Raw genomic sequence first — 8886 nt, forward strand, 5'->3', positions numbered from 1 at the left:
GATTTGTCTAGCACTTTTTTGGTTACTACATGATTCCATGTGTGTTAGTTCATAGTTTTGATGTTCACTATTATTTTACGTTGTAGAAAATAGTAAAAATAAAGAAAAATGTGTAGGTTGTCCAAACGTTTAACTGGTACTGTAGCTATGTATGAATATATGTATGTATGAACACATTAAAACACAAAAACACAGTCAATGGGAGGCGCAAATAAATCATCACAAATCACCCAGAAACTGTTACATTCCTCTACAAATAAGTCCCCAATCGATACTTTAAATTGCCCAAATGGCACCAGAACATAATTAACATGATGAATCAATACCATTGATAATCCAGTTACTTCAAGGACAATTCCATCACAATAAAAACAGTTATGCTGTAAGTGTATATGCACTACTGTAAGATTTGATAGAAAAGTTGGTTTTTTATTGTTTTTGTCAGTCACATTGCATGATTTCTCACATTAGTCATTTTTAGAACCTCTGGTCGCGTTCCTGCCCATGGATTTGCAGGCGTTGCATCACCCACTGGTTGCGAGCCACGTCGACGACAGTGCAGTCGGGCATCAGATTTTGCTATATGATGTGGTTAGCTCATATGTTAAATACCTATCCACGCGTTGTAAGATCTGGCATGCGTCTGCAACGTAGTCGGGCAGGAACTCAACCTCTGTTTCACCCTAGTCTACAGTGTACTATTATTCACAGAGTGTAATGCTCTACTAGCAAGCCCAGCTAAAATAGTCTAAATATATTGAATGGGTGTATCAAATCAAATTGTATTTGTCACGTGCGCCAAATACAACAGGTGTAGTAGACCTTACAGTGAAATGCTGAATACAGGCTCTAACCAATAGTGCAATTTAAGTAAAAATGTAAATAAAAACAACTATTAGGTAAACAATAGATTTAAAAAAAGGAAACAACAGTGAAAATAACAGTAGCGAGGCTATATGCAGGTGGTACCGTAGAGTCAATGTGCGGGGACACCGGTTAGTCGAGGTAATATGCACATGGATGTATAGTTAAAGTGACTATGCATAGATGAACAGGGAGCCGCAGCAGCGTAAAAGAGGGGTATTTCACATGATTTAAGGGTTGTAATCCAATTTGCGAAAGATTGTCTTCCAAATATTCTCAAATCTGCCTAAAACAGTATGTGCATCTAACCACCAAACAGACTTAATGCGGGTAAAAGTGATGACGTAGTGCACATAAAAATAACTTTTGCCACTAAATTCCCACGTACCAAATGACAAAGTTAAATGGTTTTCCATCATTTTCAACTCCACTGTTGGTTTGGTCACAAAAACTGTTTCGTTAAATAAATAACAAATGTGGCCACTCTGGTCATGGCATATGCACTTGAACCAACCGCTCACAGGCTACCAACCGCTCACAGGCTACCAACCGCTCACAGGCTACCAACACGAAAAGATCCCACCATTTCGAGCAAACAAATTGGTTGTGACTTTTGAATGTGTCAGGTAATTCACCTGTATGAAATGGTTGGAATGAAATGTGGTTATTGTCACATTTATACTCAAAAGTAATTTGAATGTGAATGCTATTTTGGCTAACAAACGCCGCTACCATACTGTATCATAGCCGTTTTCACTCCTTCGAACAACGTGCACTTTTATTACATTGCACTGGTTCTTAGTCATTGAATGCTAATTGACGAACCCAGCAAATTAAACATCCCAGGTCTGTGGTATTTTTCTGAAAAACAAATCCAGTCACCGGAGGCACATCTATTATGAGGAACACCTTGCCAGTCCACTCTGATTGTAAAATGTGTGAACCATGGTCAAATAAATGTTTATATCCAACTTTTCCGGAAGCTCACTGCACATCTCTGGTAGTGGGAAGCCATCTTTGATGACGTAATTGTCTTGCGCGACTACTGGTGTGGGGAGTGAGCTTCGAGGAACATAAAATGAATTTGAAAATGTGTAAGACATCCCGAAATACTTGATAATAACAATCCAAATATCAATTTCAGCCTTTAGTCCAGAAACGCAGCTTTGCATTTGATGCATTGTTTCTCCCTTACTTTACATAGTGTGAAGCCATGGAAAAAACTGTGTTCCTGATCATTCTGTTATCAGGCCAGTAAAGGAATAACAGAATTTAAAGTTTTTGCATTACCTACTTAATAAATAAAACATAATTATTTTGTGGAAATTTGGTAGTGTTCTTTTGACAATTTAAACCATCTGTTGCAACATGTTTCAATTAATATTTTCAGGGCTGTGTCCTACAGTAACAAAAGCCACAACCATGGTACAAATTATGGAACCTGTTACTACCCAACCCCAAACAACGTAACCTGTTGCTACCCAATCCCAAACAACGGAACCTGTTGCTACCCAACCCCAAACAACGGAACCTGTTGCTACCCAACCCCAAACAACGGAACCTGTTGCTACCCAACCCCAAACAACGTAACCTGTTGCTACCCAATCCCAAACAACGGAACCTGTTGCTACCCAACCCCAAACAACGGAACCTGTTGCTACCCAACCCCAAACAACGGAACCTGTTGCTACCCAACCCCAAACAACGGAACCTGTTGCTACCCAACCCCAAACAACGGAACCTGTTACTACCCAACCACAAACAACAACACTCCCTACTACAAGTGGTAGGCCAACTGAGAAAAAGGCCTACTGGTGCAAACGCAATGCTAATCTGGTTTGTGAATCTGTGTAATGTTAAACTGCCCGAGCAGATCTCTACTCTCTGACAAGCATAGCATCCTCTCATGTCCTCGTTTTAGTGACTGTTTTCAAAGCAAATGTGGTCTGCAATGAGACCAGCATGACTGTGGCTGTGGAGAAGGCCTCCATCTTGGGTCTCTATGAGGACCACCTGCGTCTTAATGACCCGTCCTGCAGCCTGAGCTCCAATAGCAGCCATGTCTTCAGGACCCTGGCCCTCAACACCTGCGGCACCCAGCTGGAGGTCTGGACTTCTATTCACAAAAATAAGTGCCTATCCAGGATCAGGTCCTCCCTGTTCCTATAATCATATTCATTATGATCAAAAATGGAAATCTAATCCTATATCAGCACAGTATTACATATTTGACGTATTATTTCAACCAGATCTTTGCCATTTCTATCACTCTGACAGTGATCGTCAATTAAAGCAAAATATGTTGCTTTTTAGGAGGAAGAGGACAACCTAATCTTCAGAAACGTGATCACTTCCTTTGAGGACTCCAGTGCCGTGATCACCAAGAGGGACGGGATGGAGATCGAATTCTGGTGCGTCTACCTCAAGAAGGGCAACGTGAGCCTGGAATTCCTGGCCCACAAGATTCTGTGCATTTTCAGAGAGAAGGGCTTCGGGAAGTTCAACTACCAGTTTGAGTTCTACCACAGTAGTAGTTTTAACAGGATGGTGGATCCAGCCAGTTACCCAGTGGAGGTGTGTATGTAGTGTAACTAGTTCACTGAACTATGCTTGCTTAATGTGTTACCTAGCCTGACACCTTAAGATCCAGACTGATTAGGTTTATCATCAGTGGGCTAACTCGATCTTGATTCATGCAGACAGCCCAGTTTCATAGAACAAGAAATTGCATCGTCTTTGCTGCTGTAGGGCGGCAGGTAGCCTAGTGGATAGGGCTTTAAACCAAAAGGTCACTGGTTCAAATCCTGAGCCGACTAGGTTAAAAAAATCTCTCAATGTGTCCTTGACCAAGGCACCTAACCATCATTTCTCCTGTAAGTCACTCTGGATTAGAACATCTGCGAAATGACTCAAAATTATGTACTTTCCCGACGTTATACATAGAGCTATATTGAGTTAACTAATGAATAATGTCAATTTATCCTAAAGAGGATCTAGCCAATGTACAGGCTAATTGGTTATGTCACAGATCTAGAATCAGCTTACCTTACCCAAATCTTGACCCTTTGGGTTGGTGAAAGGGAGTAAAACTAACAAACTGACCTTAGATTAGTGTCATAGGACAACATCATCTTCTCTGTGGTTCCAGGTGGAACTGAAAGAGATGGTCTACATGGAGATCACATCCACGTCCTCGGTCCCCAACACTGAAATGTTTGTGGAGTCATGCATAGCAACGCCAACAGACAATCCCAATGACCCAGAGCACTACAGCATTATATATAGCTCCTTTCAAAGCTATCTGAGGTGGTTTGAACACCAACTATATCTGTCATTTCTTGTAATATTTAGTGAATTGGGAAAAATGAAGGATACACATTTTTTGGGAGGAACACTTTGTATCACAGGAGGTTGATGGCACCTTAGTTTGGGAGGATGGGCTCATAGTAATGTCTGGAACAGAATCAATGGAATGGTAATCGAACACATCAAACACATGATTTCCATGTGTTTGATACCATTCCATTCATGCCATTCCAGACATTAATATGAGCAGTCCTCCCTTCAGCAGCCTCCTGTATTAATGACTAAATACTCTGTTGCTCTTGTAATTGTCTCATTGATAAGAATTACGGTAAAATTGAATGAGAAATGTGAGAATGAGAGAATTAAACATTTGGTACAGTATGTTTCACACATTGTCTGCTTCTTTCCCTTTCCCTTACCTAAAGATTTAATCACAACTGGATCCGGCCTCTATCACTAATCCAGGCCCTTAGAAGTGACCCCAGCACAGGAGGTTGGTGCCACCTCAATTGGGTAGGACAGTCTCTTGGTAACGGCAGGAGCGGAATCAGTGGAATGGTATCAAACACATCAAGGTGCAAAATGAGAGTGAGAGAGATATTACAGGATTATGGGTACTAAGCCAGTCTACGTCATGGATTTTTGGCTACTTCTGGGCTACGGCACCCAATATCATAAACTGAGCACTCCAGATTGTTCACTTTGTCTGCTTTATGTAGTCAGACATTACCGCCACACTAATACATAGAAGAGGGGAGGGAAAAGAGGGCAATAGTAATGCAAATCTGGTTCTGCTTAAGCCAGCTCTATAGCCCTATATTCAAACATGACAATGACAGAGGAGTGGGCTGAATCAGAAACACTAGCATCCAGGCTAGGGATATGCTAACTATTAGCAGAAACAGACTAGCATCTAGGCTAGGGATATGCTAACTATTAGCAGAAACAGACTAGCATCTAGGCTAGGGATATGCTAACTATTAGCAGAAACAGACTAGCATCTAGGCTAGGGATATGCTAACTATTAGCAGAAACAGACTAGCATCTAGGCTAGGGATATGCTAACTATTAGCAGAAACAGACTGGCATCCAGGCTAGGGATATGCCAAATATTAGCAGAAACAGAGTGGCATTCAGGCTAGGAACATGCTAACTATTAGTCAACCCTCATCACAGCCTGTTTGATGCTCTAGTGCAGGGGTATTCAATTCTGACCTTACGAGCTCTGCTGGTTTTCTGTTCTAGCTGATGATTAATTGCACCCACCTCGTATCCCAGGTCTAAATCAGGCCCAGATTAGAGACGAACGATGAAAAAACTCAGTGGAACTCACTTCGAGGTGGAGAGTTGAGGGCTCGAATGGTTTTTACATTTAATGGAATACTTTAATGGAATACTTTGTCGGTCAAAAGAGTTGAGAAAGAGAGTCCTGTATAGACCACACCAAGTCCTGTATAGACTTTACTCCACACACAGAGATGCATACAAAGCTCTCCCTCGCCCTCCATTTGGCAAATCTGACCATAATTCTATCCTCCTGATTCCTGCTTTCAAGCACAAATTAAAGCAGGACGCACATATTCATAAAGCGTCTGATCCTAGATCAGCACTCTTACTCTGAATACGCTCTGTAAGTACAGACATAGAAATTCCCAAAGAGAGAGGTAGATGGCACTTTGTTCATGCTCTTGAAGAAAGCCTGCCAGTGATGTAATTATAGCTGTGAATCATTATTTAGTCATTGTGGGCCATTTTGACTGATGAAGTCCGTTTCAGATTTCTTGGCAGAAAATGGCTGACAAGACATTCCTATCAGTCATTCAGCTAATTGATGTCAGTCCATAGTATCTATGATGTTGTATTCCAATGTTTTTTTGTAAGACAGGACTTCACGGTCTCTCCCTGTCATTTAGGACTTGTTTTACTCTGCACTAGTGTCCAGGGATTTGAGAGACAGATAGGGAGAAACTCGATAGAGGAACCAGACAGAAAAATACATATCGCTTCGTACATCCCTCCCTTCCTTCATGTCTCTCTGGCTCAGCACAGAACATGGTCCTGTTCCAACATTTTCACATCCCTTCCTTCATGTCTCTCTGGCTCAGCACAGAACATGGTCCTGTTCCAACATTTTCACATCTCTTCCTTCATGTCTCTCTGGCTCAGCACAGAACATGGTCCTGTTCCAACATTTTCACATCTCTTCCTTCATGTCTCTCTGGCTCAGCACAGAACATGGTCCTGTTCCAACATTTTCACATCTCTTCCTTCATGTCTCTCTGGCTCAGCACAGAACACGGTCCTGTTCCAACATTTTCACATCTCTTCCTTCATGTCTCTCTGGCTCAGCACAGAACATGGTCCTGTTCCAACATTTTCACATCTCTTCCTTCATGTCTCTCTGGCTCAGCACAGAACATGGTCCTGTTCCAACATTTTCACATCTCTTCCTTCATGCCTCTCTGGCTCAGCACAGAACATGGGTCCACTAGGTTTAGGCTGTGTCATAAACTCTGTGGCTGGATTTATTTCTGCTTCATTGTCGTGCTTTGTTTCTTTTTTCTCTCTGAGGAGGAAGTTAGCAGGAAATGTGTGTTTCCCAGGAATAGACCATCTCATCTCCCTGCAGACCACTTCTACATCACTAATCATCAACCCTTCTCCCCCCTCTCAATAGCAAGGCTATGCTCACTGAGTCTGTACATAGTCAAATCTTTCCTTAATTTTGGGTCAGTCACAGTGGTCAGGTATTCTGCAACTGCGTACTCTCTGTTTAGGGCCAAATAGCATTCTAGTTTGCACTGTTTTTTTGTTAATTCTTTCCAAAGTGTAAGTAATTCACTTGTAGTTTTCTCATGATTTGGTTGAGTGTAATTGTGTTGCTGTCCTCTCCACGTCTCTTTCTCACACACACACACACACACACACACACACACACACACACACACACAGATATAACAATAATCACACACATACACAGTTCCAGTCACAGAGGCAGTGATTACAGAGTAAAGGCACAACTCTTCAGTGGCATCCCAGCGATTGAGCCCACTGATCTCACTCACACAGAACTACCCTACACCTTGAGCTCTTTCTCCCCTCTCTCTCCAGATGACATCCTGCGACGAGTGAGATCTGTCTGCCCGACAATCTTCCCGTTCAACTCCTTCCCCTCCTCCCTTCTCCAGACCATCTCTGGAGACCTTCTCCCATTCCTCACTTCCCTCATCAACTCATCCCTGACTACTGGCTACGTCCCCTCTGACTTTAAAATTGCCCAAGTTGCTCCCCTCCTCAAAAGAAACCAACACTCGACTCATCTGGTGTCAAAAACGATTGACCTGTATCCCTTCTTTCTTTTCTTTTCAAAACACTTGAGCATGCTGTCTAGGATCAACTCTCTCGCTATCTCTCTCAGAATGATTTTCTTGACCCTAGCCTTCAAGACGGGTCACTCAACTGAGACTCCTCTTCTCTGTGTCACGGAGGCTCTCCTCACTGCCAGAGCTGACCCTCTCTCCTCTGTGTCACGGAGACTCTCCTCACTGCCAGAGCTGACTCTCTCTCCTCTGTGTCACGGAGGCTCTCCGCACTGCCAGAGCTGACTTTCTCTCCTCTGTGTCACGGAGACTCTCCTCACTGCCAGAGCTGACTCTCTCTCCTCTGTGTCACGGAGGCTCTCCGCACTGCCAGAGCTGACTCTCTCTCCTCTGTGTCACGGAGGCTCTCCGCACTGCCAAAGCTGAGTCTCTCTCTCCTCTGCACTGCCAGAGCTGACTCTCTCTCCTCTGTGTCACGGAGACTCTCCTCACTGCCAGAGCTGACTCTCTCTCCTCTGTGTCACGGAGACTCTCCTCACTGCCAGAGCTGACTCTCTCTCCTCTGTGTCACGGAGACTCTCCTCAACTGCCAGAGCTGACTCTCTCTCCTCTGTGTCACGGAGACTCTCCTCACTGCCCGAGCTGATTCTCTCTCCTCTGTGTCACGGAGACTCTCCTCAACTGCCAGAGCTGACTCTCTCTCCTCTGTGTCACGGAGGCTCTCCGCACTGCCAGAGCTGACTCTCTCTCCTCTGCACTGCCAGAGCTGACTCTCTCTCCTCTGTTCTCATCCTCCTAGATCTATCCACTGCCTTCGACACGTGAACCATCAGGTCCTCCTCTCCACCCTCTCAGGGCTGAGTGTCTCAGGCTCTATCAGGTCCTCCTCTCCACCCTCTCAGGGCTGGGTGTCTCAGGCTCTATCATGTCCTCGTCTCCACCCTCTCAGGGCTGAGTGTCTCAGGCTCTATCAGGTCCTCCTCTCCACCCTCTCAGGGCTGTGCGTCTCAGGCGCTGCACATTCTTGGACTGCATCCTACCTGGCAGGCCGCTCCTACCACGTGACGTGGAGAGGATCTGTGTCTGCACTACGTACTCTCACTACTGGTGTCCCCTGGTTTTAGTCTCTCTCCTCTTCCCTCTATACACCAAGTCATATCCTCACATTGTCTCTCCTATCATTTCTGTGAGGATGACAATCAACTACTTTTCTCCTTCCCTCCTTCTGACACCCAGGTGGCGACACGCATCTCTGCGTGCCTGGCAGATATCTCAACTTGGATGTCGGCCCACCACCTCAAGCTCAACCTCGACAAGACAGAGCTGCTCTTCCTCCCAGGGAGGCCTGCCTGCCTGCTCAAAAACCTCTCCACCAGTTGTTGACAGCTCCACAGTG

This window comes from Oncorhynchus mykiss, chromosome 20 (assembly GCF_013265735.2).
Source record: "Oncorhynchus mykiss isolate Arlee chromosome 20, USDA_OmykA_1.1, whole genome shotgun sequence".
Taxonomy (NCBI): Eukaryota; Metazoa; Chordata; class Actinopteri; order Salmoniformes; family Salmonidae; genus Oncorhynchus; species Oncorhynchus mykiss.